At 47.7% G+C, this 24,486-nt stretch overlaps 1 long non-coding RNA gene across 1 annotated transcript in view; it reads left to right on the plus strand.

The window, feature by feature from the left end:
- The window catches only part of LOC144140907 (uncharacterized), a 49,127-nt gene that overhangs the window by 20,282 nt on the left and 4,359 nt on the right, over window positions 1-24,486 (plus strand). Inside the window, exon 3 of the long non-coding RNA XR_013316384.1 lies at window positions 11,570-11,649. This is a non-coding gene — a long non-coding RNA (uncharacterized LOC144140907). The remainder of the gene's footprint in view (window positions 1-11,569; window positions 11,650-24,486) is intronic.

Consider the following 24,486-nt stretch of genomic DNA (forward strand, 5'->3'; position numbering starts at 1 on the left):
GGGAGGGCTGACGCGAAAGGACCCTCAAGCCTTCCGCAGCCTTTAACACGCTTGTTCTTACTCCTCTGTATTCCCAAAGCTCGAAGGGAACTGCTTTGCTTAGGCGGGACACCTATATAAGCGGGATCTACGTCGAGTCGAACTGGCGGCTCAAAACGCCGCGGGGATTTGAGACCGGCGGAGGTTTAACTAAGGCAACGATAGAGGTTCAGACGATCTGATGGCTGGAGTTGTTTTTACCATAGAGGCGCGAAGTAAAGGCGAACGACGTCGCGAGTGGCCTTACGACCTCGTATTCATGTTTTTGGCATTCTGTTCCTTAAACAACAACTGCTGCTGCGGCAATTAGTACACTTCTATTCACGACAGGACATAGGCAAACTTAATTTTATAGTTTAGGGTACTTTTTGCAACGCGTGCTGCGCAACATTACTCCACATGAGCCACAGGCGTTTAAAATATATGTAACAACCACACAGTATTTTGCACTGATTGTCTGTCACATATAGTCTCGTCGACAAGAATAGGAGGAGGACGGAAGGCGTTGATGGTTGCAATACGCACGTGTAAAGCAGGTTATTTATGAATACGGAGGTTAAGTCTAAACTGGCGAAGATGCCAGGCAAGGGACGTCGGACGAGGACAAACTTCATTCACAGGACAAATAGAAAACCAAATACATAAATGAACTTAAAACTAATCTACTCAAAAAGTAAATGTCCTACATATATAAATTTCTTCCTTCAAAATAGTTCTCGATCTTACATTTTTGAGTCGACGGCGTCACTCAGCTGGGTCGGTGCACTGGGCTCGGTGCCGTTGTCCATGCCGGTGCTGCGGCCAATGAACGACACTTCGTATTCTGCCCTGGTGCTCCGTGGCCAATCTCGGCTGAGAGTTGCCTCGACGTCAACGGCGAATATGCGGCTCGGAGTGAAGGTTCCCCTAACGTTCTCGTCCGGCAGGTTGCTCCCTGAACCTCCTTCTTCATGCTGTCATGCCACCACCGTCTGGCTTTCTCGTCTTCCTTCCTTCGTTGTGAAACGCGGCCTTCTTACTCCCCACCGCACGCTCACATCGTTCTTGTCAATTCTGTGCACCGACCACTGTCCCTTGAGCAGCACCTCCACACAGTATGTTTATTAGGAACTATAAAATCGCCAAGCAAGCGCAACTAACGAAAATTTACAGATCCGGAGAAAAACAATTAAAAATAACATATAAGAGTAAACAGTAAGAGCACACATTTAATAAAATATCTGCAAAGTCGTAATACAATTGTCTCTACCACAAGGCCTACCCCAGTCACTGCGGTCGCCGTGGCGTCGGCCTCCCGTGTCCTCGCACATTGGCCGTATTGTAGCCGCGCCAGTAGATTTCTTATGGCGACGAGGCACCGCTGTTGTACCTGTCAGAGATCTGCACTCTACGACTAGTTCAATCGTAGCCACGAAAGGTAGTAACCACTGCCTGAAACCGAAGTGTTGCCATGGAACGCGTTGAAGCTTAGTAGGTCGACGGTGCCGTGGCGTAGCACTTGTGTTGTGGCCGATAAACCCTAGTTTTGAAGTGGATCAAAGGGGCTGTAATCGATGTGCCGCGCTCGCGTCACGTCGTTGCCCTGCCCGCGTCAACCCTACCTTCAATCTCCGGCACCTCAATGCTTGTTCAGGCGTTTCTTTCTAGTCATATACTCCGCCTCCCTTCCAGCACTCGGGTACCTTTCCGATTTGGGACTGCTAAACTTTGCTTCCAGCGTCTAACAGTCATTTGGGTGTTGCAGACTGTTATTACTCGGGTGCTCTGCATGCTTGCTCCCTCTCTAGGCTCGAAATTTCATTTCCGAATCTCGGTCTCCTTTTGCTGTTATTGTTTTGGCACCATGCTCTTAGGGGATAGCCTTCGACGTTTAACTATAACATCGACTCTTCAAGGGCATTCATTCGAATATATAAATTTTAGCTTGTAACAAACCTACAAGAACCTGTTTATGGCTCCTTAGAAATGAACCCCCTATGTATTTAGTTCGCGCACACTTTCGACAAACCACCTCACAACCACCGAATGAAAAATATCCAGACATAAATCATAAATATTGCACAAGCATTTCGATTGCTGATTTCTGAACTGTTTTAATACGTTAATGTTCGTGATAAATATTCTCATATCAGGATAAGTTATGCCAGGATTGCCTGAATGCTGGGTAGCAGAATCAATTTTGATTCATTTACAATACAGGCGTAGCAATGACGTGAGGTGCAATCTTTAATAGTCTGCATAGGATTATGTAATCTATGGTCAAACTAACTGGTATCAAGAAGATAAATAGGCTGCAGAGGGACCTCAAATATATTGCGACTTGCTTTGAGCACTATCAAGTGAAAACAAATTGTGCAAGAATAAGAGAAATGACATTTACCAGGACTATCAATTAGCGCGTAGTTTCTATTTCATCTTTACATGGTTAAAAATATATCTGCACTGAAATAAATGTGGGTCCGTGTCTTTTCAGGATCGAATACCCTTTCAACACGATCTTATTCACGTTCAGAAATGATGTCAATTGTGGCTTTTGACGACGCTGAATTCCAATAATGCAAACCCGTTTCTTTTTAGCAGCGCATCACCATTTTACTTTCCGCTGCACCAAACTCTAATACCATCGTGTAGCGTGTTCAAGTTTACAAGCACCTCGGTGTCATAATGTCTAAGGATCTAAAAACTATATATCAACAATATCTCCATCGCCGGACAGAAAAACACCCGGTTTTCAAAGACGTCACCTTCGCCACGATTGTTCGCATGTTAAAACGACTTGCCTATCAATCCCTTGTTCAATCCGAACTACACAAAGCATCCCCTATCTGAAACCCACACCAGGCATAAATGTGCCACGCCTTATGGTCCATGCACATCCGCGAAGCGAAATTCCTTCCTTCTTTATATTCGGATAATGTTAGCGAATCTCCCTATAGGGACAGAAAACCAATTTTTGAGGAGTACTTGCTCTCCATGCCAAACAAAACGGCATCACCTAAAACCACTCTAACAAAAACAGTTTGGCTAACGGGGTCAGAGAATGTTTGTAAGCGTAATATCTAGATCTAGGAGTGTTAAGCATGCTGCGAATACGAATGCTAGAAACAATGTCAGTCGGCCGTGAGGTAGTATCATTTGCATAGGTCGGCAAAACGGAAAGAACTCACTCAAACTCAATCACATTTTTTTTTATTTACGCTGTACTCAATCAAACTCAGACTGAAAAAGTTCGTCTGGTCACAAAATCACTCGTACTCACTCATCAAATACTCATTTGTAATCGTACTCACTTGTACTCAAACTCATTTGTCCTTACGAGTATTCGTACTCAATCTGTACTCATGAGTACTGAATCTGTACTCATGAGTACTCACTCTGTACTCATGAGTACTCAATGAATACTACTGCTCATGAGTACTACTCATGAGTACTACTCATTCTGCACTCATGAGTACTCAATCAATACTCATGAGTACTCAATTTTTATTACTCACGAATAATCAACTTATCTGCACTGTTAGCTAGGTCGTAGCTCGAATGAAAGACTAAGTAGAAAAAATGAATTGTTTAATTGATTAGAAAAACACAGGTTACATATAAATCAGGACAGAGGAAGAAATAGGCTGACACGGTGCACTGTCGTTGGGCGACTTACTGTGCGAAGGCAAGTACTTTGTACATGTGAGAAAGCGAAACGGAACGTAAGCACTCGCGTTGCGCCTGGCGTCTCGTCTTGTTCTCAGGCCGGGTCAGGCTCAGGGGAGCTCGGGGCTTGTTGGTGCCGCCGTGGCCGTAAACTGCGTTTTTCTGCGTGTCTTCGGGCGGCAGCTTTTGTCGTCCGTTTTCGTTTCCGGGCGCGCTGATACGTATCCTAATCATGCTCTGAATCCGAAATGCGCCTGCCCCCAGGCACAATGAAGCGTTCGCGTAGATTGACGTCGGTTCGTATCCAGATCATTGTCCGCTTGTTCACAGATGCTCGATGCTGGCGTTTGTTTTTTGTTGTTCCAGATACTAGAAACTTCGTTAAGAGGGTGTTCGTCTCGTTGATTTTCGGTGAATTTCAAATCTGCTTGATTTTATTGTGTGTGTGCCTTGGGATTCATTTCGTCAGACCTGAACTTGACAGTGTTTACGGCGTTGCGTTGGTTGCGCCGCTTCCGTCGGCGATTGTGTTCGTGTAGCTCGTCGCGTGCTTGATGCATGTGGGGGCGTAGTCGTCTGGTTTGTCCGGTGGCGAGCTGCGCTGTGTAGGGATGGCATAGTTCCGCGCGTTGAGGACGTTGCTTGAATTGACGCGTGCGTTGCGTATGGTGCGGGAGCCGTTTGTCTTTTCGTTTAGTGTGCGGTAGCGGGGCGTTTTCGTAGGGCGGCATGGCTCATCGGTCAAAGTCGTTGCGGCTCCGTGCTCGCAGTCGCCGTGGTTGTTTCGGAAGTGAAACCGTTGTGGTGGGGAAGCGGGCGTAGTTCGTGCCGTCCGTTCGGTCCTACATTCCTCGGCGTCGCAAGCGTGACTTCATCGTCAGGGCATTCGATGCTTCGTCTGGATGGGGTTCATTCGTTGCCGTTCTTGCCGTGTCCGTGTCGTCGCTCAAGACCTCGTCTTTTGCCCGTTGTTTCGAGAATGCTATAATCGCTATCTCTCCCATACAAGCAGGATCCGTTTATCGCGAGTCCGCTTGCTCGCGGTTGCGTCCTCTTGTACGAAATGGTGTTTGTCGTGTGAGTCTCGATCGGGGCGCGGGTGCCGGTGATCTTGTTAATTCTGGCTCGGACATGCCGCGTGCGCTGGCCGTGTCTTTGCTCGTTGACGGACCTACTTGCACGAGTGTCATGTCGTTCGTCCGCTGGACTCGGGCGGGAGCAGCGGGTGTCGGAAAGCTCGTACTTTCCGGTAGGGTTGAACCGCGTGCGCTGGGTCTTTTGTTGCTTGTGGCCAGGTGATTTCGGCGGTTGTAACATTCGCTGGCCAAGTCCGGATAGCACCTGCAGTGGGAGCGGAGGATGTCGCGAACAGCAGTTTCCTCCGTGTGTGCTGCGGCTTCGTGGCATTCCGTGCGTTGTGCATTTCGTTCTCCGTGGTCAGCTCCACTGGTTCAAGTTGGATGTCGTTCGTCACTTCTGGTGCGTTTCGTGCGCTGTGCGTCTCGTTTTATCTATGAAACTCCCCTATAATTGGGGTGCGGTCGTTCGCCACGTATGGTGCATTTCGGGCACCGTGCGTCTTGCTCGCTTGTCGTGGCCATATCCACCAATCTGGATGCGATGTCGTTGGTTGCGTGGACCCGCGCCAGGACAGCACATGCGGAAAATGTACGTACCGGCCCCGTTGCGTTCCGTGCTCTCAGCGTTTCCTTCGTGTACGTCTGTAGCGGAAGAGCGGGTGACAGGAACGTGGTGCCTTCTGGCTCGTGCGCGCTGCGTACGTTGCGAGTCTCGTTGCTCGTTGCTGGAATGACCTGCGCGTGGGCGATGTAGCAGAGCAACGTGTGTTCGTGATCTCGCCAGAAATGCACTGACCTTCGATGCGTCTCCGTAATCTTGGCGATTACCTGGGAAAGGTCCGGTGAGCACGCAATCACAATTTTGCATGCGTCGTCTCGTTCATGTGCGTGCCGTCGTGCATTCTGCCTGTGCTCGGATCTCGTGCAGTCCAGGTACCGGGGAAAACGTGCGGCCGACTCTCGCCAGTTGTCTCAGAAAACTTTCTCGTTCATCACGCAGCCTTCTGCTCTCAAACAGGGCCGCTTGCAGGGTCATCTGCCATTTGTTGTCGGAGGCAGCCTGAAGTACCGTTGGCACATTCCTTCGTTTGGAGAGATGGCGACGTTCTTCGTTGTACTCTAGAAGACGCAAGATGATGTCGTCCTTACGGCCAGAGCAGGGTAGCCCTCGTAATCGTAGTGCGCTAACGAACTGCTGTTTCTTCGTAGAGCATAGGACGTAGCGTTCCGTTGAAGTCAGCACTGTGTCGACCACCGCTGGCGTGGAGTGCGTCGGCGCCCCATGTCTGCGTGCTGCACTCTCGTAGTCGTGGTGCGGTCTGTCCAGGTTGTTCGTCCGTTCGTCCTCCCGTGGCCTTAAATCATGATCCTGTCGACTGCAACATCTTAGCTAGGTCGTCGCTCGAATGAAAAGCTAAACAGAAAAAAATAAAATGTTAAACTAATTAGAAATACTGAGATTACATATACATCAGGACAGAGGAGCCCGAGAAGAAAACTTCTTACACGGTGCATTGTCGTAGGGCTACCCACTGCGCGAAGGCACGTACACGGGAGAGAGCGAAACGGGACGTACGCACTCGCGTTTTGAATCGCGGGCTGAATCGCGGCTGAATCACGGGGCAGTTGGCCAGTTGTAGAGAGGGCGCATTATGTACGTGAAGCTACTTTACGGCGACCCCAGTAGCTCCCATGTCTACAGCGGGGCGTGATATTAAGTTTATGACGGACACAGACAGACTGACATGCCAACATTGTCGCGCTCAAGTGGCCAAAGAAAGACTATCGTCTTTAAAACCATCTGGAAAGAGACGGTGCCGCCGCTGTTCCGAATTCTGCGAACGTTGCGCAACCATACCCCTCGCAACCGCCGCCACCCCGCAAAGTAAGAGATAAACAGAAAGACGAAAACCGGCTAGCGCGCGAAAAGCCAAAGAGGGAGGTCCCGCCGCGAAAAAGGGACAGGACGGGCACTACGCGTCGTTGTGTCTATTTCCGTTAACAGCTAGGCCATAACCCACACGGGTCTGATCTTACTCATTTTTCTATGCGTGTGTGTGCGGTTAACCAGAGCGCCCGACACAAATTTGCTGCACCTGGCGACGCGCCGACGGTGGGCCCGATTCGCGCCTCGGTCAGCCAGCCCGCGGCAGACGTGCCGCAACTGGAGGCACACGGCGCCGCCGAGTCTACTCTCCTTTTCCCATCGAGACGGCCGCACCAAATCATGCTTGGGACGACCGGCCCGCAAAAGACACGCAGCGACGAGTAGACTCTGCAGACGGCGCCGCTGAGTCGCCTCCCCTTTCCCATTCGTGGCTCGGCTGACGCAATCACTGCGCCTGCATTCGCCGGATTCAAACTGCGGCCAGTGATAGTCCTGATTGGAAAGATTCGAACTGCACGCGGCTGCGGCGGAACCCCGGGGGTATAAAACCAGCCCTGAAGCAGCGGCTGTGCGGCGGCATTTCATCGGAGGCACTGAGTTGAGAAGTGCCTTTGTGCGAGCCATGTAACGCTCTTGCTACCTTTGTATATATTGTATATGAATGCAGCTTAAAATCACCGTCGGCTCGACAACTTCATCGCTCTCCTCTGCGCCGCGTCGATGGCGGACTGAGCAGGGCAACGTCGCAACATCTATGCATCTGTATTGTTAACCTGTGGCTTTTGTATCTATGCTGTACAACGCACCCCTTATGTAACACCCCCTGTGGGGTCTTTAAGAAAATAAAGTGAAATGAATCGAACAGTGGTGACTGAGCTAGAATGGCCCAGTCCCAACAGTGTGTGTGTGTGTGTGTCCGGGGGGGGGGGGTGGAGAGGGTATCGGTCGCAGTCGAGGGCCGCAGTGCACCCAGTTGCTGCCGGTACTTGGCAGCCGTTACATCAGCGTACAACAGCTCTGCCGTGCTTTGTGTACTCGAGAACAAAGTTTGTAGATGCGTTTTTCGGAGGCGTGATAGCTTGCACTGACGTCACTGTATTGCCGTGTTGGTGGGTTGGTTGCACAGTGGAAATCTGCAGCTCTTATCTCGAGCAACGCGGATGAAGCTGACAGCGATCGATCAAAAAGTGCGGTGACGTCGTTATGTGCAATGCACATGTTTTACGAGACGTTCCAAGATGCGAGCTTAAGCGACAATCCCGGCGTCTGGCGTTGGCGTTCATCAATTCAAAACAATTCCTTCACGAGGCCACTCACAGTGCGAGCTTAAACTCCGCGGTATAGTTGCTTGCGAGGGGTGGTCGCCCCGCCTGTAAACAGTAGTGAAGGTAGGGGAATAACAACCACCGAAATTCACCATCATCATCAGCGCCCTCATTACACGGTGGCATAAACGAGAAGCGGCGAATCGGGTTGCCACTCGAAAGTAAAGCCATTCGAAAGCAAAATGTTCCTCCAGCGGCAAGATGACAGAGCTCTTCGACAAAATATGCGAGACTAAACAAGGCGCCGCTCGCGTTGAACTGGATATTATGATGTCCAATTCACAACTCACAAACGTGCTTAGGTGTTCTCGGATATTTTATTTCCATTGCTGGGGCAAACTCCACTGCCGCGCCTGCACGCCGTAGTGCACGGTGGGGCTATATGCTCACTTGTAAATGGCACTACACGAGACCATATTACTAGCGAACCTGAGCAAAATTTTTCGAAACGGGAACCTAATAAAACGATATGGGCGCACGTACATCAGCCAAACTGTCGCGTGAATACGCACAGCTAACGTTACAAACCACGCAGTCGGTTTGACGCGAGTTACGTAAATTAACTGCGACTGTTGAAATGAGTGGTTCGGCTCACGAAACGACTACACAGCGTACCATGCGTCTACGGAAACTTCTGAAGACCGAAAAAGAGGGACTTAAGTACGCCTAGTTCGTGCGTTGTTAGCAGCCTCCACCGCCTCTCCCCTAAAACAATTAAAGCAAGCGCAATGAAGCCGCCAAGCGTTGACAGGCCGCGTCAACAAAAATAACTGCGGCAGTCAACAAGTCCCATCAGAGAAGAGCAACTGCGGCCGCGTTTCCCGCCGGGCCCTCACCCCCTCCTTTTTCCCTCTTCACCGCGACCCCTTTGCGAGCGACCGCCGAAAAACGCTTACAGCGCCAAACAGGGACCGGTAAAGGAGGGAGGTGCAGTTTTCGTTGTGTAATTTTACCATGCTTGACAGTTAAGGTGCACAGCGGCACCGCTAAATGTTTGCGACTCGTACACGCGCGTCCGGACTCGAGCTCGTGATAAAACTTGTTTGCACTACTGTACTCAGGAGTGCATATACTCATGAGTACTGTATACTCATGAGTACTGTGTATTCATGAGTACTGTGTGCTCATGAGTACTGTATACTTATGAGTACTCATACTCATTAGTACTCAAACTCATGAGAACTCATACTCATGAATACTGTACTCATAAATACTCATACTCATGAGTAGTGTACTCATGAGTACTGTACTCATGAGTAGTAGACTTACCCCTGTACTCACTCGTCATCGTACTCACTGTTTTTTTTCTGGGTGTGTGATCACTCATCATCGTACTCACTCGTGAGTTTGAGTACAAGTGAGTACAAATGAGTGTACTTACGCCGACCTATGATCATTTGACAGTACCTCAGATGAAAAGAGGCTGAAAAATTAACAACATACAGTGTTTGTTATTCTTTTATTAAGTTTTTTTATAAACGCATTTCAACGGGACTGCTTAAGTACTAACGTTCGTGTAACATTTTGACCGTGGAGGGAACCGCCTGTCAGACTTCCGACACTTAGTGGCAAATTAAAACTTTTCGGCTGTTTATTTGGGTTTGTTAGTCGTTACCCCACGATATAATACGCTGGCTTTCGTACGAGCTAGCGGACATGCACTTCACAAAAATTGGTTGTGCGACCCTTTAGAGTAAAATGTGGTCTTCCTAGCATCTTTGGCGTCGCCACATTGCTAGACTCTTCGTCTTTAGGGAATTTACTACCCTTACTTTGGCCGCCAGCTTCACTTCGTTCTTCCGCACGCACGCACACCTCATCTCACCTCTTACACTTTACAGGTCTCCCATCGCTGTATTCATACCACTATTCACTCATCATAATATTCACTCGTAATGTTGAGTACAAATGATTGTAAATGAATGTACTCAAGATTGAGTACTTCTACCTATCGCCGTACGTGCATTACAAGCCGCCTTGACAGGTGAAGATATCGAATGGGGCGACCAGGAGGTTTCTCGCAATGGCGAGTGAGAGGAACGAGGTTTAAAGGTTTCACTCGCGGGCTGATCAAGTTGGCAAACAGCCCAGTCGGAAACTTGAAGAGACTGTTTAGCACCAGAACAATAGCAGGTCAAACTATTATTTTGCGTTCACGCTCCTATGTTGTTCTGAGCATCGCGCATCATGTTTCACTGCGAAAATAATTTTTGCCTGAGAGGGATCATGTGCAATCGTGGATAGTCTACATGTGTGTCTTATTGGCCTGAAAGAGCAACCATTCTTCGGCTCTATCCAACAAGGCCAATCGGGCAGGCATTGATTTGTTGATACATCCACAGCTACCAAGCAAACGGCGTGGTGATTGAACTTTTTTCCCATGAAAGTTTTACTGTATTTTTACTACGGCCATGAAAACGTTCTGTGAGTCTGAACGTTGTATACGCTACCACTTCTTACCTGGTAAACAAATCATATACACCCCTTTGAGAAAATAACAAACTACCACCACTAATTATGAGAACAAAGCCATGTCCTGCAGCAAAATTATGGTGTGGTGAAACAGTGTAGATTTTATGAACTGCCCAAACCCTAGTATCCAGGGGTTTGTACGAGGGCGCAAGAAAGGCGTGTAAATTTTTGAGTGCTCATTTGACCATTCAGGTATTCCTGAATAGAGCTGGCATAACGGGGTAAGCAGGGTACGGAGAATCGTGGTTCTGCGGCGACTGCAAAGGCAAACCTCAGTGTGTCGTATCCACTGTCACCTGTGTTTTGAAGCGCTGGTGCAAATTAAGACCTTTGTACGCTATTGACCGTAATCAGAGGCATTCAAGAATGATTAGAGGGATAGAAATTTGTCTTGGCAAACCTCTACCATTCATTTGAACTTGTTGAATAATTGGTTTTATTGAACAAGCTGAAGCACGTAAATAACAATTTACGAGGGGGCTTAACTACAGGCGAAAAAATGAATGACGTTCCCACTAATGCACAAGAATTGAAGGTAGCGAGGCTGTACGCAACAGTAACCTTTTTTGTTTCTCTGTTACGCCTTGCGGCGTTGTTTTGGCCTCGCCTCCAAACGAGGGACCAGAGCTGGACGTTCGTCTTTCTCAATCGCACACAGTTCTGCGCAGAACTTGGCTCGTGGCATTCCTTAGTGGCGCGCGCTTAAGGCTGCGACGGCAGCTGGTCGCCTTCCTCTGCTACGTCCCGCACACAAGTACCCCGCACGTCTCCGTGCCACCCTCGTCAATGTCTCCTCTCCCGCCTATCTCTCCCCGTTATTGGGCCGCTGCCATGCCGGGCGCTTACGGAAGTGGGTGTGGTTGGACCTCTAGCGTGCAAGGGCAAAACTGTTCACTCAGCGAAGGCTGCTAGAGGTAGGGTAGTGTAGGTTGCACTAAAAAAGATGCAATAGAGCTGCCGTACATGCCCTCAATCGTTCACGTAACGTGAGAAATAAAACGCCGATTTAATAGCATACTTTTTAAATAGTGGCGGGTTTGTTTTATTTGCATATCTTCATACTTTACATCATGCGGTTTTATCTCTGTTGCTTATGTGCTCTACGATTTCTGCTTTTCTAGACATAGTAGAAAGCAAGAATTCATGGGAACAATAGGAAAGGACAGTAATTCTGATTTTCTGGTCGTCACGTATCCACCAGGTAAGATACTATTCGTTTCCCATACTTAGCAAATATAGTTTTATGTATTTACCTATCGAAATATAAAGGGAAATAATGCTTGATTCGCACCCCTTCAGGGCACTCATAACTAGTATCAAAGTAAAAACCAAAACTTTCAATAAATAATATATCGAAATCTAGTGCCATTCCACCCTGTGAACGTAGAGAACGAGCGCAGGATTTTGGCAGACGACTTCGAAATGGCACAAAATTAAGGCGAGAAGTATAACCTAATTTTATTTAGTTCAGCTTTGACGAAGCTCACCCCTAAGATAACGTTTTCTTCTGGGACACGATACCCACTTAGAAGCATATTTTTCCGTTTTCGAGGTGAACTACGGTGTACCAGGTTTATTTAGCGAGAGCTCGTTTCTGGGGAAGCGGCTTCCATGCAGCTATTTTTAAAAGCTGCTATTGTATTTAAAAATCTTTTGAAGCCGGCGTCTATCTGATTGCGCAAATTGTGACATGGTAGAAACTGCAGATTTGGAGGGGGGTACAAAAAAAAGCGAAGGGTGAAATGAAAAAGCGAAGGGTCAGAAAGCAGCTGCGATCAAAACTCCATAGTGGTGAGAGTCAAACGGAAAGCCCAAAAAGTCAAAGTTGACATCATGTGCGATTCAAAGCCCAGATTCATACGACAGCCAAGAAATCACTCCTGAAGAAGTTTCGCCTTCAACATTTGTCGTCGTTAGACGGAGGGGTGCATAATAATCTACAGCACAACCCCAGGCAACACACAGGCACTTCTTGACACTGCCGTCGTGAACCCACCGTTAAAATAATAGTTAAATGTAACGGCGATGAGTTCGGAAGGAATGCGGAGTCTACCAAGCGGTGCCTGATTTGTTGCGGCGCGTGAGCACTGAACACATGTCGTTTCTTATGACACTGCCCTTACTTAATCACAAATTCAAATTTATTTCAGCATCTACATTTCATGATAAAAGGCGTGTGGAGAAAACGTCAACGCCGACATTGGTTTGACGACCAGCCCACCCTATATACACACGTCTACGGTAGCGCAGCACTGTCGGCCTATAGTTTCAAAGCGGGTGTCATTTTTTACGTAGTAAGCGACTGAACAGAAGAAAAAAATGTGTAACCTTCGTCGACCGCAAAGTAGTAAAAAAAACAAGGTGGAAATGAATATAGCAATTCCTAGAGGGTAAAATTCCTAGAGAGTGACGTAAGTAAAACGTAGCTGCACTAATCTGATAACTGCAGCCCTCTGCACTAAGCAAATAAGAACAAGGAAAGAGTATTTCGAAAAAGAGAACAAAAATTTGAGGCCTCTCCGCTGTTTGGCAATCGGCGCTATACATTTTCCCTCCGCCTTCTGCGCCAATGCTCTTCTGAAAGTAAACAATTTCCCTACGTAACAATGAAATGCATATCGCAAACGAAGGAAGATATACACCTCGTGTATATGCTGAATATGTGAAACATATACCAAGGGGATACACAAAAAGCTCACATGCAGCGACAAATAAGGCATTTTGAGCAAAAGAGCGAACAAACAACACGGCATTTTTTTCATGATTTAGGTGTCAAAAGGTAAGGCAGGGAGCACCGAAACCTTGCTGGATATCCAGAACGCACAGTACACTCGGCTGCCAAATTTTGTGCCTACAGATTTCTTTTTGATGGTACCCTGTTATTCATTTATTAGAAATGACCCTCCGCATAAAAGTGGCGTAACTAGAGTGCATCAGATTGCGAAACCACAGCAGCCATTTCCAAATACCCATTGATACATTCAAATGGTGAGAATACATCCCCAAGTCATTACGTCTTTTCTATTGGGAAATGCATGTACAAGATAGTTGGAAAAGACTATGATGCAGAAAGAACTAGTGTGAGAGTACATTTGCATTGAAGTGGCATTTGTTTACCTGTACGGTCTGTTTTCCCGCTTCAATTGGCGTGTTCACTTGTCCGAGTGATTCAACCTGCTCCTACAATGTGCTGAAGGCCATTATTACATTGTCGTTGCAATGGGTGACGCCGCTGATCCTGAGGAGGATTCTATGCATCAGCTTCGTGGAGACGGCGGCAGCAGCTTTAATTCCAAACGGTTTTTATGGGAACTCATAAACAATTGACGTTGTGAAAAAGCTGATTTCGCCTTGCAATCTTGTGAGAGAACTATGCCAGCAACCCTTCACAAATTACGATTTGGAAAAGTATTTTTGCTTGCCACCTGCACCAGCAAATACAGCATCGGCTCGAGGCATTGGTTCTATATCAGCAACGAGAATGCTGAGTTTTTGGTAATCTACTTGGGGTGTTCCACATTTTTCACCGACAATACGGGTGAGTTATACGGCGAAGTTGATTCTTTATGATTCTCAAAGCCCTCATGTCCTGTACTTTCATCTCCATGTTATCCACCGTAGCAAACGGTAGCCGATATATTTTTACGTTAACAGGGGTGTCGTTGGTGAGCTCTAGGGGACATTACATGAAGTTAATTTGCTCCAGAACGTTAGAACATATCTTTGACTGTCGCTCCAATTTTGCCTCAATTTGCCTCTTTTGCGTTTTTTCAGGTGTGACAAACGTTTAACACCTGGGACGCTTTCCGGCTTAACATAGTCCGGAACCTGTGTGCTGCACCCTTCGCTCAGCTCAGTCACGCCTTTTCTTGGTTGGGCTTGTCTTTTCGTACTTATACAGCAGGTTAGGATGAGAGAGGTTGGCTCACCAGTATTTGCGAAGGTGTAATGTGATTCACCTTTTTTTATTTCACCTCTAATGTTTTTTCGTCTTCCGTCTTCACTGTGAAATTTTTTATTTCACAGTGAAGACGGAACTTCTTGTTATCTGCCAAAAAACTAACACTTTGTCTACAGACGGTCATTATCAGTTCCTAGTTTTCGGTTCTATAACTTCGCAGATCGGGCACCTGATTGTTGGGTTCCTCGTGCACCAAGCGAAAGGTTTCTTCCAGCTTCTTTCTAAGTCGGAAGACGTGCTCCGTCGTTTTGGTATCCTCGTGAAGAATTTCATCACTTCAGATATACTTCAGGAGGTACAGCGGCCCTCGGATGTGGCGGACGTACAGCTACTAGAATGGAGAACCTCAGGCTTGCGTATTGTACTTCCCTTTACGTGGAGAGCACTAGGACGAGGTAGAGGTCTCCGTCTTTGGGCCTTATTGGCAGACGTGCATGAGCATGTTTTATATTTCCGTTGAACATTTCAACCACCCCGTGCGTCACTACCTGGTAGGGGATACCGTGGGGTTGGTGTACCAAAAGCAATCACGACGCTTCTACCAATATTAAATAATGTGAAGCTGGCCCCACACTTTAACAACCTCTTTGCGAACTTCAACGCCAGAGAACAGCCTGGCAATTGCTTCAAACATGCGCTCTATGGCGCACGGGTAGCGTGTTGTGTAGTAGATCATCGTAAACATGAACTGGTTTCGAGCCTTACACAATCGCTGGATCAGGCCAAAGATTAAAATCGCCACTGTGTGGAAGGGTGCTTGTATAACCAGTGTCCTTCCTATGGGTGCACATGCGGCACTCTTCGCTTCGAGATTGTACATTTGCAAAGGTCGCATGAAGCGACATTTGCCAATTAAGCGACGAAAGTCTTCACGTCTCCTGTGATAATGGGCTAGAAGAAGCCTTCCTTTATCCAGTCCTTTATCTTTTACACACAAATTACTAGCCATTATCCCGTTTTTAGGACAGCCTGTCGGCGGCCTTTATATGCAACGAAGCACTTCCGGGCTTTTCTGCTCTGTAAACCATCGGTAAAGAAGGTTGGTTTGCTTCTTGAACTTTAGCTTACACTTATTCGTTCGGTTCTTTAACTTCTTGCCGATGTGAGGAAGGAAGCTGTTCACAGATTTGTTTTTTTCTTGTTCTTCCGCCTAATCGTCCTTTTAGGCTGGTTCGGACGTCGGCATCGTAGCTTTTAACAGATGAAGGTGTGGCGCCTTGTTTTGCTCCTGGGTTCGCGCTATCACGGCCACAACTTCTTTAGCCCAGACATCGAGTCGGCACGCTTCAATAGCTGGCGGCGCAACCGTGTCGTAAGGGAGGTTTCTTGGTGGGTCGGTAAACCCATTGGGATCATCAGGCCCTTTCACGCCATGGATTTTGCCAAGGATGTGGTCGTCCAGGAGCTTCATGCAAAGAGCGCTTACCCTTCCGCTGTAGTAGGTAGTCTCAAGCTGAAACTGTGCTTCGTGCAACTTCCGAACCGCGCCGTCCACTAGGTACACTGTGCTCGTCTCCCCAGTGAGTTCCTTCTTTCGGACCAAATCATTTCGCAAAAATAACTCCGCTGCAAACTTCGTCACGCAAAACGGTAACGTCTTGGTTAGAGAACGTGCCCTATGCCACGGGCTTACGCTCCCCTAGAAAGTTCGGTACCGACGTAATGACAGCGTTTCCGATTGGGTGCCTTTTCCCATTCTTGAATTCCAGACATCCGTCACTAATATCGTCTGGGTTTCCCTGTCTGGCATAGATTCCAGGCATCATCATCACTCATCGGAGACGGACACTCAGGACAAGTTGCGTGGTCTTCTGATGTGTGTCCCCTAATCTAGGTGACGGAAGGTGTCAGGGCCACCCCTGCACGAAGCTTCCTGAGAGAAACCTCTTCCATCTAAGAAAGCTTTGTTCATTTAAAAACTTTGCGCGCCAGAATAACGCTGCCACCCCTCTTAACAAAAAGTCACGAAGATAGGTCGTATATAAGCAAAATCAATAATACAGATGTCAAACCCTAGCTACTTTACCGCACAGGTGTCGTGACTAACTACAGGGTAGCTCATTGCGACTGGCTGAAGAGGACAAAACTCAGTGCGATAAGCAGGGATTATAAGCTTGCAGGGCAAGCTATTTGCGCAACAATTCAGTCGGCATTTTTTTATAGCAGTAACTATAGAGGGGCTAACTATCGAAGGTACGAACTGACACTTAGAAATAGAGGCACCAGTGCGTACTGTGGCACTACGCTTGCCATTGCTGCACAGCAGGCCGGCATGTTTGGCTTTCCTCTAAACACACTGTCTCGTTAGTATAAGCGTCATTGTCTTACGCGACAGCGTCTACCAGCCGTCTACCGCAACAAAAATAAGCCAGGTATCATCATCATCAACCTCTCTACGTCCACAGCAAAGCAGCGGCCTGTTCATTAATTCGCCTGTCTTGCGCTAACTACGACCAATTTATCCACACTAACGTCTTAATCTATTTTGCCCCCCTAACGTTCTGGCACCCTGTGCCACTCTTGCCTTCTCTGGGGTTCCACTCTGTTACATTTAATGAGCAACAGTTATCTTGCCTTCGCATTACACGCCCTGACCACGCCAATTTCTTCTTTGTATTTAATATTATGTCCTTAACACATTGTTGTTGGCTGACCCGCTCCGCTGTCGCTTACATTTCCTGATGACGTTGCCTAAGTAAATCGGGCGACGAATTTCAAAGCATAATTACCACACTGGGCAAGCAGAGTGGAATTGAGGGCCCGAAACTTTATATCCGAGAAACTTAACGAATGCCTAAAGGGACCCTGCCACACTTTCGATAAATGCTTTCGCTCTTTCATTTGCGTCTGGAAGCACTGGGAAAGCTATATTTATCTCCAACAGGGAGCTTCACTGCGTGATTTGCTCGTTGCAGCAGATACGCCTCCCGTTCCTGTTTGTTTTTCTGGCTTAATTCTTTAGTTGCTATCGTAAAGCGTTCATTGCTGCAACTGAAGAAAACCCGTTCAACAGCCGACACCTGCCCTTAATTACGTAAATCCACGGTCCAAGAACGTCAAGACCACGAAAGAGAAACGTTTTTTGAACCACTCTCCATTTTATGTTATGGGCATAAAGCCGTATTTTTGGCTGAGGTACTTTGCGACCCCTAATCTATGTGCTGGGTGTGTTGACTGACTATATTCCGCAAGCATTTAAGATTTCAAATAAAAGTTTAAAAAAGTATCGCATTCACTTTAATAGCCTGCGGAAACAACAGCGGTTTGAGATAGGTGACAAGGAAGCAGAAGTGGTCAGCGAATAAATAGGCCCAACCACATGCAGCGTACATTCGGCGTTTTCACATGCCGACGTCATCCCTCCTCGACGCGCCAAAGCGCCCGTCGTCAAAAATGCATGGCGACGCGAGCTGACGCGCAAGCGATGCCGATGCCTATGCTCTCCAGATATCGGTGTCGTAGCAGCGCCAGATAGCATCGGAAAGCAGGCGGCAGCGTCAGGGTTTCCTGTCCTTGTCGTGGTTTGGGGTCATTCCTTTTAGTAGAAAACAATGAATTGTTTTTTTCCCTTGCGGTAATCGGTTCGCCTGAGACAAATCGCAAGCTGTTTCGGTACTAAAGCGTCTCATTTTTTTGCGGCTTGCTTGGCTTTCATCGGAGATGTAGGGGATATGTGACAGCTTTGCGTGAGTTAAATGAGGAAGCCCTGGCTACATCGCTTGCAGTATTAGCATTGTGTGGCTTGTCTGCAAGATCGGTTCGTGACGAGCAAGTATTATCAACGCCAGAATTCCAACGGCGCATTCACTTCCATTCGTGGCCAACGTGCCTACCGCAGGGGAGACCGCGGATGTGCGATAGCTTTTCTTGACTCAAATAAGGGAGCTGTGGCGGCATCGCTCGTAGCACTAGCATTATTGTACTCAGCTCCGAGATCTGTACGGAAGAAACAAGCGTTGCAACTGCTCAAACCTCTCATATACGACCAAAACAAAGCCACCCGACAATATCCATGGGCAGCCTCGTTTAGTATATCCAGTTCATCGAGATCGCCTCGTTTCCTGCCGTAGTCGAGCGGTTGAGTGCCGTACTTCTGTTTTGAAAGTCCGCAGTTCGAATCCTGGCAAAGCCTCGGTGCTTTCTCATTTTTTTTTAGGTGAGGGTTTGATCAGTTTTTTTGCATGTATAGAAAGGGTTCCAGAATACCTTGCCTTTTACCCTACAAATGACGTTCAACACTAACCTCAGTATCAATACAGCGCTGAAATATGCTATGCTTACACTTTAAATCCATGAACGTGAACTCAATACGTAAGATGAAGGTTAAGTCAAGCACCAAGTAAAGCAGTTGTGTGAAGTTCGTCTTATTTTATCATGCTGTCTTATTTTTGTCCAGATTTCTGACTCGAGATACATTTCGCGGCATTTCAATATTTGCCCGTCAACATTTAGCAATGAATACAGACGCCAAGTATTTCTCTTTTTGGGTAAATCTAGAGTATTGATAAATGCAATTCAAGAATCGACTTCTCATAAACGACTTCAACATGATGGCATACGTGTCTAGCAACGCCCGCCGACGCAGCGACTTGCGCGTGACTTCGCCGGTCTTATGCGGTTACTCGCCTTCTCCGGTGGGTCTGCGCGGTGGCGCCGAACGACGCCGACGCTGGCGCGGCGCGTTATTTCGCGTCCATGTGGTTAGGGCTCATTGAGACTGGGTAGACGCGGTTAGAATTAGCTGCCTTTTTTTGGTTAAATGATCGGTGCATTATAACTGGTACAATCGAGTTTTTAAAGTCGGAAGGCACGTTCGTGATCAGACCTGCACGAAAAATGCACATTTTTCTTGAGAAGCTGCGTTAAAGGGCGTGTGATTTCGTCAAAACCTTGTATAAAGCGTCGAAAGTAGGAGCAGAACTCAAGAGGGCTGCGTACATCTTTGGAAGAAGTAGAGACAGAAAGCTTTAAACTACCTTGAGCTATTCTGGGTCAGGTTGTACGCACTACGCCTCGACACGATGGCCGAGGATGGTAATTTCCTTGAGTCCGAAGGGGCCCTTGGATAAATTCAGCTGGAGACCGGCATTTTGGAAAACGCAAAGAATGGCCGATAGACAAGAAAGATGAGTCGAAAATGTAAGGGAGAAAACGATCACATCGTCAAGGTAACAAAGCATTTGGACCTCTTGAACCTGTGAAGGAGTGAGTCCACCATGCGCTCGAATGTCACAGGCAAATTGCAAAGCCCGAACGGCATGCCTTTAAACTGATAAAGAACGTCCAGTGTCATGAAAGCAGTTTTTCTCTGTCCATGCCGTCGACGGCGATTTGCCAGGAGCCTGAGTAAAGGCCGATGGAGGAGAAGTACTTGGCGGCGTGGAGACTGTCGAGGGCATCGTCTATTGGGGGTAATGGGAAAGCGTCTTTCTGGAAATCTTGTTGAGATGACGATAGTCGACAAAGAATCTTCAGGTTTTGTCTTTCTTCTTGACCAGGATCACCGGCGATGCCCAGGGGCTGGACGAAGGATCGATGATGTCTTTTTGAAGCAACTTATCGACCTCCTTTTGAACGACCTGGCGTTCAGCGGCGGAAACACAATATGGCCGCCGATGGAGGGGCTCGCGTTGACAGTGTTGATTCGGTGTTTCGCTAAGGTGGTTTGGCCTAAAGGGTGGTTGTCGAAGTCAAATATATATGTCGCAATGCGCTCAACAGGGTCCGAGTGTCGTCAATTTGCGCTGGTGCTAGATCAGGGCAAATAATGTTAACAAATTCATCACATTTGGCCTCGCGGGGCGGCGTATCATTCTGAAAATTGGAATCCCCATCAGTAGGTAAGGTAAGACTGTGGCAGTGGTCAAGGGAACGCAGGTCTACGAAGGTCATTCCTTCGTAGACGACTGGAGGCGAAGAACCAAAATTCAAACGCGGAAAGGTGGCGTGGCTGTTGGTGACTGTAATGAGGGAATGAGGTAGAGTAACCTGACGTCACAGCAGAACATCAGTGATCGGGGCAAGGACGTACGAACCATGGGGTACAACAGGAATAGAAAAACATTAATTTATGTGATTGTTTTTGGTGCCAAATGGGTGAAACAGGAAATAAGCAGTCCCAGTGGAATTCCACCCACGCAGCAGTCGATCAGCGCAGAAGTTTCTGTAAGGAAGTGGAGTCCAAGGATGACGTCGTGAGGGTAGTGCGGTAGGACATGAAACGATGCATGCATTTGGTGATTTGCGATGGTGACACGAGCGGTGCACGTGCCAAGAATGGGTGGCGTGGCCCCATCGGCCACTCGCACTAAACAGGGAGGGGAAGCAGTGTGAACGTTTTTGAGCCGTCGGCAAGGTAAGAACATACTACAGAACTTTGCGCAGCAGTGTCCAGTAACGCCTGAACGCATACACCATCGACACGTATCTCGAGAAGGTTCGGGCCGGGTGGTCGATGCAGCGTTATCTCTAAGCGCTTCGCCGCCTATTTTTACGAGATGGGGTGTTCACGGTAGGGGGAGAAGAGAAATGGCAGGGCTGGGGTGACGGCGATGAGCGACGGTGAGGGGACGGTGAGTGACTGTGGTGGTCAATGGGTTGTTCGACATGCGAGTGGGAGTCCGTGGCCAACTGGGTTCGGCGAAGGACAAAAGGTCGGGCCGTCATTGGGCGTTGGTAGATATAAAACCCGGAACAGGGTCGTGGTGGCAAGCGGCTAGGACAGTAGCGAGAAACATGACCGACGCGGTGCCAGGTGAAGCCAACTGGTTTGTCGTCAGGTGTACGCCATTACACCGGGTTACAATATCGAGGAGGCAAGTACTGGGTACGGAGAGCACTGGTTGGCAGGAGATCGTGAGTGCAAGGCAGTTTACGGAGCACAACGAACCGAGGCCGCGATTATCAAGTTGCTGGAGTACTATGGTCTGGATCAGGGATAGCATGAGTGTTACGTGGTCTGCTGGGGAAATGGAGGTTGGCGGAGCTGTTGCCTCCAGCTCCCGGCGCACAATGCGTAGCACATTTTCCGGCGAAGAAGTGCCGTTCGGAGGAGGTGTTGAGCTATCGCAGGACGATGTGGCCGCTGTGTTAGGGAGCCTGGTGAAGTTTTGTACAATGCGGCGGTATTTCGCTTCCTCGAAGCGTCGGCAATAAGCAAAGACTCCATCCATGGTCGAGCCGTCCTGATAACAAGCAAGTTAAAGGTGTCGTCGGCGATGCCTTTTAAGATGTGGCCGATCTTGTTGGATTGGAACATTGTGGGGTTGACCTTGGCCCTTAGGGAAATGACATCTTGTATGTATGCTAAATACGGCTCCTTGGCCGTCTTAGCACGTGTGGAAAGCTCTTGCTTGGCAACGAGCGGACGTCCTAGGGGCTTCCAAAAACCCCTTTCAGCCTCTCTTTGCAGATATCCGAGCTAGGGCCTCATGTTTATATACGTCATACCACGTGAGGGCCGTACCCTCGAGATATAACACGATGTTTGCCAGCGTGATCGTGGGACCCCAGTTATCATGGTTACTTACACGTTCATACATGGTGACCCAGTCGCCCACGTTGTCGTCGCCGCTGCCATAGAAAAATCGAGGATACGGGGGTGGGTGAACACAATATACTCTCACATGGCAGGTTGATGAAGCTGCCCAGAATTGGTAGGTTTGGTGTCCTGAGAAAGCTGGCGTCAAGCTCCGAAGCTCCGTCGCATCGCGGGATTGTTGTAGCACCTCCACCACGATGAGACGCGGTAGAAGAGCTAGAATTAGCTCTGTTTACGCTATTTACAAAAGGAGAAATCAGAGGCACAGCAGATGACCGTTTCTGCTCCTTTGGGCCGCCACACCGATCGTCGTCTTTTTCGTCCTCCACGATTGAACTCATGCCGTGCGGGGGGATTTCTCTTCATAGCAGTTGCTTCACCACTTCTCCAGAAAAGTCGGCACCGTAACAATATGTACTTAGCCAAGTTGTGACCCCGGATCCCAACCATGAGGCAGAGATAATAAGAAGGATGATAATGGGGTGGAGGTCGTTCGGCAGGCACTCTCAGATAATGAAAGTCAGCGTACTATTGTCCCAGAACAGGAATGTGTATAATTGCTGCGTTTTACCTGTACTCACCTACGGGGCAGAAACTTGGCGGCTCACTCAAGAGGTACGACTTGAATTGAGGACGACTCAGCGTACAATGAAACGGAGGATGATTGGTGTAACGTTAAGGAACCAGACATAACAACTTTTCTCAACAACGAAGCGAGTGCGGATAGCGGTCCTGAGCAATATCTTAGCGCCATCTTGGAGAACAAAGGTCCTACACTGCAGCACTATTCACTATACTAACAAATGCTTCAAGTGCTTCTAGTACCTGTGCTGGGTAAGTCATCGCAGACATCCCACATCACACGATTAAGCGGCAGAAACAAATGTTTTGCAGTTAACAAATGATAACTGCTTCATTTCGAATTGAATAGAGCATTTTGTGCTGCCGTACAAGCACTGCCGACACTATAAAACACCTAAGCTCTGGAATAAACTACGGTACATTTCATAAAATGTTATCAGAAGCGCAAAAGCAAAATATGCGTCGAGCATTTCCTGATTGTGCATCTAAATGATCGTGAGATCTTCGAAGATGCCAAGTGGCAAACGAACACCAATTTTTCTCTCAATAAGTAAATGCAATAACGAACGATCTAAATATATGATGATATGTGTTTTTTTAGATAAAGTTCTATTGTACTGTTGCACTCCTTTTCATGACCGATGCGTATATTGTCTTTTCCACAACCATTGGTTTTTCGCTATTCTGAAGTAGCCGTTTGTACACAATGGAAGTCCGGATTTTCGCACGCACCATTTGTTCAGAGATAATAGCAGAGCTTCGCGGTCGACCAACCGGAATATAGGGAAGCATATAATCTTTTTGACAGAACACCATTTGTTAAACTAGAAAGTTCGACTATAAAAACAAACTTGTATTTTGCCCTAATGGTCCCTTTAGTAAAGGTTTGATTGCCCCCTTGAGCACAGTACACCACTTAGGGTAACTATGCCCTGGCCCCTATGCGTTACGGTACGACGGTATGAAATTGAACACACTTTATATTCCCACCGGTGGACAGCAACGTCGGGTGCACAAAAGTGCAATGAATAGGGATGTCACTCAAGCCACCAAGTTGATGATGTGTACTGTTTCAACCTTTGTCGTTTGCTCTGCTTCTCTAAGTTTACCCTTCTCAGTGGTGCTGCAAAGGGTCTAGCTGAACTGAAGAACTTCATGTGTCTACTTCTATTGAATTTGTGTGTTAGAGTTCATGAACCGGTATGTTTGAAGGGAAGGAATTTGGAACACTTGAACGGGAGGCCTGTTATATTCCTTCACATGATAGCGCCCCCTGCTACCGCCAGCGGAATATGAAATTCCTAGAAGTAAACCAAAACAGTAAAAAAATCAGCGTCGTTTCACGTGGCGTTTTAAGATATACAGTTTGATGAAAGGCTGCCCCTCGGTGCTTCTTGAGTATTTGTATAGCAACATTATAGCTGTGTTATTTGTAGCTTTGGCCTATACTTTCAGACAGAATAATTTGAGAGCTGTTTACCCTGTGACCTCTGCATTAGTGTGGCAGTTGTGGGGGTTTCATTGGATGCTACCGTTCCAACCGAGCCGATCAGGGTTTCGACCAGGCAAAACATGTTTGTATCTACCTTTTCCAAGGCTACGCAGTGGATCGCCATATACTCACGTCTCTTTTTTGTAATCACAACATTTTCAGGTTGACGGCTTTTTCATCCTTTTTCCCGGCTTTTGTACTCTTCATCGCAGCGTTCTGGGGCAGACCGCACTGCCCATTGAAGTCTATTACGGCTGTAAGATGATATTGCACTTTGCGTAAAGTCTGTATCGGGAGATAAAGCGCGCGCCTTGGAATGCCTAATTCTGAGCGCCTAGTCCTTGCATATTAAACAGCAGGGAGGCGAGGCTTTTGCATAGGCGCACAACTTTCAGAGCAGGTAGGAGAGAGAACTTGCCCAAGCATCAGCGTGGTTGGGAGAAGCCAAGCAATGACGGCGAGA

The sequence above is a fragment of the Haemaphysalis longicornis genome, unplaced genomic scaffold (assembly GCF_048455015.1).
Source record: "Haemaphysalis longicornis isolate Haplotype H1 unplaced genomic scaffold, Haemaphysalis longicornis Haplotype H1 scaffold_55, whole genome shotgun sequence".
Taxonomy (NCBI): domain Eukaryota; kingdom Metazoa; phylum Arthropoda; class Arachnida; order Ixodida; family Ixodidae; genus Haemaphysalis; species Haemaphysalis longicornis.